Raw genomic sequence first — 12,513 nt, 5'->3', positions numbered from 1 at the left:
GGTTGAGGTTGGATTTCTGTTGTAAATACGTTACCAATAAATCCAGACAGTTCTACCTGGAAGTCTGCCAACATCCTGGAAGGAACCGGCTCCTGGACCTCCCCTGACCCAGAGGAGGAAGACACACCTGGCCTCACAGCAAAGGCTTATCGAACTGGAGCGGTCAGCCTGGATTTGCAGGAGGGACACGATACCCCTCCTTGAGCCCTATAAATGCCGGGTGCAAATGTCACCTGCCTGTGCTATTCCATCCTGTCATTCCTTGGTGCACATGTGTGGGGTCCTTTTTCACCAGAGCTGACCTAGAACAAATGTCCAGTCAAACTCCGACATGAGACAGATTCTGAATCTCAAATGGCCTCAACTGCCTTTGCAGCTGTTTCAGGAAAATTCTTGCCCACTGACACCAACAGCTCCCTTCTGTCCCCCACCTTTTAAAGTTTTAAATCCTCCCTTCTCGCTCAAGTAACCCTGCAGCCTTTGACTTCCTTGCCACCCCCTCCATGTCCACCCTCTCATTAATTCTCCTTTCTTCCCTGGAAGAGCTCAGGAAGAAATGAGTTTTTCAAAATCTCTGCTGTGTCTCTTCAAACCTAATGCCCACCTCCTTTGTCAATAAAAACCTCCTAATGTGAGAAACAAAAGAATATCTGACCTGGTGGAAAAAACAAAAAAAAGGAAGAAGGGCTTTGCTTAGAGATCAAGTTAGGTTTACATGCAGTCCCCACCATTAGCTGTTTATGTGATACTGGGCACAGAATTCCCTGGATTCGTGCCGTGATAACCCTGTACCTGCCTTGTGCTATGTCTGAGTCACGATCCTACATCCACAAAACAGAAAGGATGCCACTTACTTGTACAACAATGTGAAAAATACACCTAGTGTCAAAATGATCCAGTAACAGAAAAACCTAGGATGACATTAATATCATTTTCAATTTTGTTAGAAATGCTCATGAAAATTGCAATGAAGTTTGAAAGTTTGTTTTGTTTTGAGTTTTGTAAAAAAATATGGAAATGTCATATGGTGCAAAAATTCAAGCATATCATCCAGTCCAATATCCTAATTGATTACTTGTCTTGAACTAGATTGTTTAGGAAACGAAGTTAACAAGTTTCTGAGTCCTGGGCTTCAATATTTATTTGTAATTGATCGACTGTGTAGGTATAATCACAGTATCTCTTGATACTTGGTTTAGACAGTAAGAGCTGGACTCTGAATGCAGGGATCCCTCACGATCTACCACTGGCTGAGCAGAGTGAAGGAAGCAGAGACATGCAGGAGGCATAGTTTTTCCATCTGAACAGACTCTGCAGATCTGGCTTCTCTGCAACAAATTTTAAAGGTCACAACTGCCATGAAGAAATCCAAGTCCACAGTGACAAGATGTTAGAGTAAGTAGTGTTCAACATGCCACTGAAACATGGCTAGCTAGATTCTGAGCTGCAATAGAGACAGCCATCAAGCTGTAGCAACAACTTTGGGGGCTCTGTTCTCTCACCAACCACAGATTCAGGGTCGTTACATGAGAATAAGCTCTGCCACTGGGCTTCCCACCATTAGCGTTATCCATATTGGTTTTTATTGGAAGAAATTAATATTCTTCTCCAATGGTTCCTTGCCAGGCAGCTTCTCAATCTGCTTTGCAAACACAGAGAGTTTCGTTTTTCTAGTGGGTTCATCCTCCCACTTGTCCTGGCTTGTCTCTTCCCCTTGTAGACCCAGGATGGGTATGTTTCTGATTCTCCTTTCTCTGCCTGGATGAGACTTACACTGCACAGTGTACAAAGAGCTCTAAAAATGTTAGCTCTTAGTATTCAACAGTATCAAGAGGCCTGGGATGGCAAGGAGAAGCCACAGTGCCTTGAATGGCCTGGCTTCAAGAGTCACACACTCTCACCCCCACTGTACACACAGTGAGTAAGGAGAATACACAGGATATCGATTTGGAGGCTGGATCACTGAGGGTAGCATTGGGAGACACTGTTACATGTGTTATCACACTTTTTAAAATTGGTTTCTTCATAAGTTCGAATAATTGTGTTATCCTTTTTGTGTATTATATAGTATGCAAATGTAGAGTTCTATTAATATTTGCTGTTGTTGCTCAGTTGCTAATTCGTGTCCAGCTCTTTGTGACCCCATGGACTGCACCACTCCACGCTCCTCTGTCCTCCACTATCTCCCAGAGTTTGCTCAAATTCAAGTCCACTGAGTTGGTGATACTATCTAACCATCTCATCCTCTGTGGATCACTTCTTTTGCCTTCAATCTTCCCCAGCATCAGGGTTTTTTCCTATGAGTTGGCTCTTCGCATCAAATGGCCATATTGGAGAAATACCAATACATTATAATGAAAATCTTAGAGCTGTGGGTTTAGCTCACTTAATACATGGGATACATTCATGATAAAAATCAATATTTGTAAAGTTCAAGTAAAATGTCCATATGCATTCTTGGCAAAACTTAATGCCCTTTCTGACAAAAAGAGAGAGATACAGGGAGGGAGAGAGACACAGACCAAGTCTTCTGTGAGTCTGTTACTAGATCCAGGAAGACTTTGTTTTGCTATTTTCTTATGGACAGTCTCTTTGCTTTGCACAAGAAGCAAGGAAACAGCCAGTTTTTATAAGAAATATGATGAAGAGAGAAGGGGGAAGGCCAGACATATGTGTCCTTGGGTGGACTACTGTCTGCTCATTGGTTTATCAGCTGGTGAAACTGGCCTTCTGTATTGAGCCTGGCTTCTCCTCTTTCCCGTCTGGAGGGCAAATGAGACTATGTGGCCTGAAAGATACTAGAGATGGTGGAGGGGTGGTCTCAGAAAAAATTCAGCAGAGCCACCTTGCTACCAATATTAATTGTCAATCTCCTTTGAGGATCTAAACCTGGCCTTGTTTAATACACTTGTTATTAAATTATAATCATTGGCTTTCATTATCTGTGTGCTATATATATATATGGTATATGCTGCTGCTGTTGCTAAGTCGCTTCAGTCGTGTCCGACTCTGTGCGACCTCATAGACGACAGCCCACCAGGCTCCCCCATCCCTGGGATTCTCCAGGCAAGAACACTGGAGTGGGTTGCCATTTCCTTCTCCAATGCAGGAAAGTGAAAGCGAAAGTCACTCAGTCGTGTCCAACTCTTCGAGACCCCATGGACTGCAGCCTACCAGGCTCCTCTGTTCATGGGATTTTCTAGGCAAGAGTACTGGAGTGAGGTGCCATCTCCTTCTCCGTATATGGTACATAGCCAATAATTACTGTAATTCATCATTATTATATTATATTGCCATTATAATTATTATTATTAGGCAATCTTTGCATTGGGAACTTCAAAGGAAGAATATTTCTTGAGTTGGGCTATGCACACAATACATGCACACCCCAGGGTATGGGTGTACCGTGACCTGTGCGTCAGGTCACTCTTTAAGGACAGAAAAGGGTACCAGCCCTGAGCTTCAGTTTCTTCACCTGTAAAGCAAGAGATGTGCGATCATATCAGAGTTTCTGGCATCTTTTGTCTCCACCCCAACCTCTGTTTCTCTTATATTCTACATTACAGTGAAAATTCCAGATGTCACCTATCAGTAAGATTGTTATCGCTTTTCAGAAACTTTTGAGGACAGGAATCATGTCAGTATTACTCACAATTTGTCAGGAGCCTTCACTTAGCCTAGAATGGAGCACAGAGTAGGTGTGAAATAAATAGTTGTTGGTTAGATGAACACACCCCTGAGGATGATTAGGATAGCATTAGAACAGGACACGGTATTTGGGCAGGAACTAGCTTCCTTGGTGGCTCAGATGGTAAATAATCTGCCTGCAATTCAGGAGACCCAAGTTCAATCTCTGGGTTGGGAAGATCCCCTCCAAAAAGGAAATGATACCCACTCCAATATCCTTGCCTGGAGAATTCCATGGACAGAAGAGCCTGGTGGGCTACAGTCCATGGGGTCCCAAAGAGATGGACACAACTGAGCAACTAACATTTTGGACTTCCCAGGTGACTCAGTGGCAAAGAACCTGCCTGCCAATGCAGGTGATGCAGGGGACACAGGTTCCATCCCTGGGTCTGGAAGAGTCCCTGGAGAAGGAAATGGAAGCCCATTCCAGTATTCTTGCCTGGAGAATCCCATGGACAGAGGGCTACCGTCCTTAGGGTTACAAAAGTTGGACACGACTGAACAACTAACACTTTGGACTTTGCAGGTGGTGCTAGTGGTAGAGAACCCGCCTGCCAATGCAGGAGAAGTAAGAGATATGGGTTTGATCCCTGGCTCAGGAAGATCCCCTGGCAGAGGGCATGGCAACTCACTCCAGTATTCTTGCCTGGAGAATCCCTTGGACCGAGGGCTACAGTCCACAGGTCTGCAAAGTGTTGAACATGATGGAAGCAACTTAGCACAGTGAATTCCTGAGCTGACAGTGAATTGTGCAAAGAGTGCTTCTTGCCAGCACCATCTTAGTCATTAACAGAAAACTAATCCAAGCAGTGACATGACTCCTGTGACCCAGCCCTTCTGGAAATAGCCAGGCCACTTCCTCAAGTCACATGGGACAGGCCCTGGGACTGGGCTCCTCTCACACCCGGAGGAATGCAAGCTCTTGTCTTCCCAGGGACCCTCAAATACAAGCCACATTGCTAATGTCCTCTGGGAGAGACTATGGGAACAACCTCGGGCCTTACAGGAAGGAAGGAGGTTCAGAGAGGGTTGTGACCCACAGTTATTTTAAGCCCACGTTCTCTCAGTTCAAGCAGAGGCCACACTTCTTTCTTGAAGGCTGAAGAGCCTCAAACCTGGTGTGGGTTTAATAGAAAGGATACAGGCTTGGGATTTGGGAAAAGTGGTTCCATCTCACCTTAACTCCTTTCCTGTCCTGGGGCTGGTGCCTTCTAGTCTCCGGGCCTTGGTCTTTCATTCTTTAAAATTCATCTATTCCCAAACTACTGAGAACCTGCTACAAAGAGGAACAGTTCCAGGTGCTGAAGATTAGGTTATTAAAAAAAAAAAAAAAAAAAGCTTATTCACATGAGACTTTTAGTGCAGGAGAAGAACAATAAACAAATAGAAATAGAATAAGATAAATGATGGCATATAGGGGAAAATAATAAAGCAGAGTGGGAAAATAAACAGGTTATTGGAAGATGTGCTGTTTTATGCAGTCTGGACAGGGAAGGTGACCCAAATCGTGGTGTGAAGGATGTGATGGAGAGAGCTGGGGGCATATCCAGAGGGAGGAAGCTAGGAGTGTCCAGGTGAAGCACGTTCTGGGAAGTGTAGACTCCCACAGCTGTGTGTTACTTTAAGGAACAGAAAGCAAATCAGCAGGCCTGGGAAGTCTCCACCAGGAGAGGAGCCACTGTGACCAGGGAAACCCATGAGTCATGGTCAGGACTTGGTATTTCCTTCTGAGTGAGATGGAAAGAAAGCCATGAGAGGCTCTGGACAGTGGACCAAGAATAGACTTCAGGGTTGCAGCAGAGAGAACAGTTATTGTGCCTGTTTGACAGACTGGCTTATTGATTTAATAGGGAGTTTGAGAGAAAGAACATAGTTAAGTTTAACTACAAGGTTCTGAGCAACTGGAAAAAAAAAAATCTGAGATTTACTGGAACACTTGAGATGGTAAAAAAAAAAAAAAAAACATAGGCATTTACACACATGGGGGAGTTCAGTTTTGGAGGATGACTTTTGAGATGCCTATTACAAATCCAAATGGGCATGTTGAATAGACAGTTGGCTATCTGAGTCTGAAGACCAGAAATAAGTCCTTGGGAAATCATGCCATCTCTCAGAAGCAGGATGTCTCACCTGAACCACAGGGCACAGAAAATGATTTGAGTGTCTGTTTTCTCAGTTCTCCCAAGGATAGTCACGAATGTGGTAACTGATGCATAGGAAAGAAGTTATTTCATTACATACAACACATGCTTTACAGCAGTGGTCTTCCAAGTATGACCTGGTATACCCAGCAGCATTACCTGAAAACTTACTAAAAATGGACATTGTTGGAATGCCACCCCAGGCTTACTGAATGAGGAACTGCGGGAGGGAAGGGAGCACATGATCAAGACTTACAATTGAATTGAACCCCAACTTAATGCCTTAGGATACTGGGGTTCAGATTCTTTTGGACCCTGTGTAAGAAAGCCATGAAACTATAAAATAGGGGGATTGGACTTCCTGATAACTCTGTAGAAATAAAGTCTTTCTTCTCCTGTACCTTCTAACAGGGCAAGAGACAAAGAAGACCTTCGCTTTCTTATATTTGTGTATTTCTAATCAGCTCATGGCAGAAAGTGAAGAGGAACTAAAAAGCCTCTTGATGAAAGTGAAAGAGGAGAGTGAAAAAGTTGGCTTAAAGCTCAACATTCAGAAAATGAAGATCATGGCATCTGGTCCCATCACTTCATGGCAAATAGATGGGGAACCAGTGAAAACAGTGTCAGACTTTTATTTTGGGGGGCTCCAAAATCACTGCAGATCATGACTGCAGCCATGAAATTAAAAGATGCTTACTCCTTGGAAGGAAAGTTATGACCAACCTAGACAGCATATTCAAAAGCAGAGACATTACTTTGCCAACTAAGGTCCATCTAGTCAAGGTTATGGTTTTTCCAGTAGTCATGTATGGATGTGAGAGTTGGACTGTGAAGAAAGCTGAGCGCCGAAGAATTGATGCTTTTGAACTGCGGTGTTGGAGAAGACTCTTGAGAGTCCCTTGGACTGCAAGGAGATCCAACCAGTCCATTCTAAAGGAGATCAGTCCTGGGTGTTCTTTGGAAAGAATGATGCTAAAGCTGAAACTGCAGTATTTTGGCCACCTCACGCGAAGAGTTGACTCATTGGAAAAGACCCTGATGCTGGGAGGGATTGGGGGCAGGAGGAGAAGGGGACGACAGAGGATGAGATGGCTGAATGGCATCACTGACTCGATGGACATGAGTCTGAGTGAACTCTGGGAGTTGGTGATGGACAGGGAGGCCTGGCATGCTGCAATTCATGGGGTTGCAAAGAGTCGGACATGACTGAGCGACGGAACTGAACTGAATCAGCTCATGTTTCAGAATTTGCATTCAGCCATTGCCTTGCCCAGCTGAGTAGTCATTGGAGAGGAGGTGCTTATTGTGTCTGAGTTTACTGCTGGAGACACAGTCATGAAGATGATACAAATAAATCATTTCCTTTCTTTCTGTTTCTGAAAATATTCCATTGTATAGATGGCCGCATTTTCAGGCCAAGCTGTTTCTTTATTTTTTGTCACAGATTTAGACTTTTATTTTGGTTTTATGCTTGTTTCTGTGTTTCCTGTGATGTGCCTAGATGTATTTCTTCTCATGTTATTGAAGATATCCTTGACTTCTAACTGTGGATTGATGTTTCCCATTGGTTCTGAAGAATGATCAGTCAATTCTCTTCAAATAGTGTCTTTTCTCCATCCTATCCTTTTTCTAGAATTCTATTCAAATGTATATGAAGCCCCTTGCTCTCTGTTTCTTTTCTCTCTTTCATATTTTTTTGCATAGTTGTATCTTTATATGTTTCATTCAGTAAAATTTCCAGTCTTTCAATTCAGAAAGAATTTGACATTGACTGTATAAATCCCATGGATGGAGGAGCCTGGAAGGCTGCAGTCCATGGAGTCGCTGAGGATTGGACACGACTGAGCAACTTCACTTTCACTTTTCACTTTCCTGCATTGGAGAAGGAAATGGCAACCCACTCCAGTGTTCCTGCCTGGAGAATCCCAGGGACGGAGGAGCCTGGTGGGCTGCCATCTATGGGGTCGTACAGAGTCGGACACGACTGAAGTGACTTAGCAGCAGCAGCAGTGTATTTTTCTTGCTATGTCAAAACTGCATTTGATTCTTAAATTACACTTACTGTGTTTTTCACTTTAGAGTATTCTAATGGGCTCTTTTACAAAGCTAGACTGATACTTTTTGTAATTTCCTCTTTCCTGGAGTTCCTTCAAAGTGTATCTGTTACCTTTATAAATAGAATGATGATAGTTGTTACTGTTTCTTATGTCTGTAAGTCCATTATTCAATGTTTTTGCAACTATTTTTTTATTGTGTACAAGATAAAACATGCTCATGAAGTTTTCCTTCCAAACAAGCATCTCTAATCGATCCCTAATTATCAGCACCAACAGGTAGAGGGAAAAAATGACTTCAACCAAATCTTCTGCCTACCTCTGATCCAGGGGATTTATCTAGCAAAGCAGCTCCTTTGAAGTGAGCCCAAAATTTATACTGGCTAAATATCAAAAAAGACAAAAGTTGGAATGAATGGATGCATATATGCAAGATTTAGAGAGACAAAAATCTGTCTTCAGAGAAACCAGAGTAAATCAAAAACTCTTTTAATAGCAAGGAAGAATGCTTTTTAAAAGTAGATTAGCAATCACTGAACATCCAGCATGGGTTAGTCACTTTAGAAATCAGTTTGAATTATTCATCATCAGTGGGGAATCTATCCAGTTTATGAATAAAAAAAAAAAAAACAAAAATAAAAACTATGTTTCAACTAATTTAGATGATTTGCCCAGGGTTACAAAGTAAGTGGCAGGTCTGAGTTTAGAACTCAGATCTAAAAGCAAAGTCCCTGTTTACTATTTCAAAGAGAAACCTATCGGCCCAGAAGGCAAGGTAGGATAAGATGAAACCAAAATCATGAATCACTTCAACCAGAATGGAGAGATTGGAAGAGAAAAGTATGTTGCATAATTTAGACAATTTCCCTGTTTGGGAAACTCTTCACTTTGTTTCCAAGGAAAATGCAGGTCCTTTTGCCTCTGGCTGACTACAGCAAGCCTTAGCAAGCTCCCACAGCCTCCCAAGTCTCCCCTCATATTGGAACTGGAAGAAAACTGTAATACAAAGAAGCCTTAAGAATGAGAATCATAAAGCATTTTGACATATTACTCACTTGCTCCCTCCTAAGGATTAATATTTCAACATGAACCATATAGCTTTCTGACCCTTTGAGCCACTTCCTACTAAATTTTGTGAACATGCACTTTCAGAAGTATAAAATACTGGAAATGATGTTTTCTGTTTTATTAGAGAAGAAGACTAGAGAAGGTTTAATCACTTGTGTAAGGTCACACAGATTGTCAGCAGTATATTGGGATTCTCTTCTTTTCTTCTCCATCTAATGTGTGTTTTTTTTGTAGCGGATCACGCATATTCATTGCAAAGCCAACATTCCTTGCTTCTTTATATTGAATCCTCCACTTTATATTTGAATATTTCAAAAGCATCTTCAGTTGAACTTCTAGGCAAAGTTGAATTCCCACCTGGAGTCAGGTGATGCCTACTGTCTGTTTGCTCCACAGGTCACTAAAAGCACTAAAAGCAAACTGCATTACTGGCTTCATTTCTTCCACTAAATTGCTATGAAAACTTGGCTTCTGCTCCCGAGTTTGTAAAATGCATATTTGATTTCCAATATCGCCTACTCTCTATGATTACATGAGTTTGATTTCATTTCAAATAATATATTCATGTGAAACATATTATTGACTGACTATACATTTTGTACCAGGTTTTGTGATAAGCAAAGATAATACAGAAATGAATTTTGCTCATTTCCTGCCCTGGAGGAACTTGAATTCAAGGGAGGAAGGAAGATCTGAGAACACAATTTACATATAGTAGATGCAATGTCCTGAGCTTATAAAAACAGAAATAACTTGTCTAATTTTCCTCTTTGACTATTCTTATCTGTGATAAAAACTTAAGACTAAGCCCTTAGAAAGCACGTTGGAAGGTAGAACATCCCTGTTTCAACATATGCCAGTCATTAAATGAAATCTTTTTCTAAGCTCACTCCTTTCAATGGGCTGTGGCTTGCCAGCTGGGCACAGGGCATGGCTTTCCAATGGTAACAGGATGTTGCAAGCACTTTGTACACAATGCCTCTAAGAGCCCAGTGACTGGTGGCTCCCCATTGAGAAACTTCTGACAACCTTGAAGCTTTTCAACGGTCAGCCCCTCCACCAGCAGCTCACAGTTAATGTGGAGTAAATGCTTACAGAAACTGCCAGTTTGGGAAGGGTGAACTCATGCCCCCAGAGCTGAAATGACTTCCAGGCAGTCCCCAGCCCCCACGAACAAGAGTGCTGCTCTGGAGAGAATTACACAATACCTGTCCTCACACCTTGGGGGAACTGAGGGGTAGAGACCTGCATTAGTCTTGTGTGTTTATAATTCAGCTCCAACTGAGAGCCAGCATAGCAACACTCCATGGTTAGAATAAATCCACCATCTAGCCTGACCCATCCTCTTTCATTTACAGTGGGGAAGCTGAGGCCCTGAGTAGAGACGTGACTTCAAAAGTCACTCAACAAGGCAGGAGACAGACAAAGCTAGGACTCTCATTGTCTGGCTTTAATTTGAGTGCTATCAAATATTTCCAAAACTCCACACAGACATGGCTTCTAGAATGACCTCTACCCTTGGATTTCCCTGGAATTTACCATTTTCAAAGAAGGCAGCTATTATCTGTGATTTTTCTCAACACTTTCTTTTCTTGCTTCTCAACTTTTCTCAAACTCTGATATAGCTCTGCAAAGCACTGTGAGTAATCCTGACTTCTGTTCATTATCAATTTTACATTAATTTTTATATTTTTAAAATACTGCACTCTGATTTTTTTTTTTATCATGACCATTGGGGGTTTGTTTTGGTGACTGCTTGAGTGTTGTGTCCAAGATAAGTGCCTTATGGCCTCAACCTATCCCAGCCCTGTTTCTAGGTCCTAGAGACCTTCTTATAGAGCAGCAGAGAACAGCTGGCAAATTGCTCAATGGGGCACACCTCATGGGAAGAGCTGGTAAAGAAGCTTTTGAAAAAGAAACAAGAGATGCTAAGGGGGCTGCTCTCCTCCAGGACTATAGCTACAAAGAAGGAACACATGAAGCTGGGCTATCTTAGTTGCAAAGTCAGCTCTTGGAAAATCTCCCCAAACTACTTCCAAACCAGCTTCTGTAGAAGCCATGGTGGGGGCACCCCCCAAAATCTGCATCCAAATTCAAAAGTAGGGAGCTTCCATCTATAGGGAAGTGAGGATGGCCTTCAGTGGCCATACCTCCTACATATTGGCTATAGAACATGCCAGAGAGCTTTGAAAATCATAGGATTCTATCATGAAGATACATCATGTCTCGAGGAAGGTGTGGTGGAGACTAGCCAGGCAGAGGAAGGCACTCACCCATGGACAGGTGGGCAGGTGAGCTGCCATTGTGACCATCAGGTCAACCTCAAGTTTCCTGACCTGGGATTGTGGGTCCCACAGACTTGCTCCTGCCTTCCTCACTTCCCAGCCTAAATGGGGTCCTTTAATGATCTGGCTACTTGTCTTTTTTTTCGCCAATGGAAGTAAAATTTTTGAGGGCTTTCTCAACTCACTGTTACTAGCCTCAAGCAGGTGCTCAATATTCAGGACTGAAAAAAGGGAAGAAATGAATTTAACCAAGTCAGCATACTTCTTGTTTAAAGGATCAGAAAGTAAATACTCCAGCCCTGAAGGCCACAGGATATCTCTCACAATTTTGCCCCTGCAACAGCCATAGACAATGAATAGTACGTGAGTGGGTGTGGCTGTATTACAATAGTTTATTTATAGTCACAGAAATTTGAATTTCATAAAATTTTTCATGCTTCATAAAATGTTATTTTTTACATTCTTTTCAACACTTAAAAATATGAAAAAAATTCTTAGCTCTTGGGTCACTTTGCCAATCCTTGGATTAAACCAACAAACTTTGTACACTCCACTCCCAAGGAAAGCCGTTCTTATATTTCAGGCTGAATTCAAGCCAAATGCCACCTTTCCCAGAAATATTGAAATTTAATAAAATAAGAACCCAGAGAAAATGTAAATAATTATGAAGAGAATGGGGTTTATCAACTAAAGGAATGATAAACACCAGGATACAAACATTAGAGAGACATTCATTAAGGTAGATTTGTCGGACGATTAGGTTATTTTGTCACAATGTTTTTTGGAGTACATAAATGGGGTTTTGTGTTTGTTTTCTTTATTGCTGCTGTTTGTGTGTTTGGATTTTTTTTTTCTTTTTATCTTCTTTTGCAAGAAGGATTTGCAGAGCTAAAGAATTCCATAATTCATGTGTTTCTATATCAGCTAATACCCTAATTTATTACACAGGGCTTTGCAGTTTTTTATGTAAATTATGTTTTCACTTAACCCCTTCAACAATTCTGTGGAGTAAACAGAACCAATGCTGTTAGCAGTACAGCTAAATTACAGATGACGATTGGAAAGGCTTAGGCACTTGATGAACCTTAGAGCTGGCACACAATTGAGTCCATACTGAACTCCCAGTCCTGTGGTCCAGTTTGATATCCCTGCCTCTTTACCACACTTCTTCCTGCTGGCAATACCCTAGAATAGGCACTCTGGAAGACACAGGGGTGAGCAGGTTATGATGCAGGAGAGAGACCCACAGCTGCAGAGCAAAGTGAAAGGTGTAGAAGC

Source organism: Ovis aries, chromosome 3 (assembly GCF_016772045.2).
Source record: "Ovis aries strain OAR_USU_Benz2616 breed Rambouillet chromosome 3, ARS-UI_Ramb_v3.0, whole genome shotgun sequence".
Classification (NCBI taxonomy): domain Eukaryota; kingdom Metazoa; phylum Chordata; class Mammalia; order Artiodactyla; family Bovidae; genus Ovis; species Ovis aries.
The sequence above is the reverse complement of the archived record's forward strand: the minus strand, read 5'-3'. Positions refer to the sequence as shown.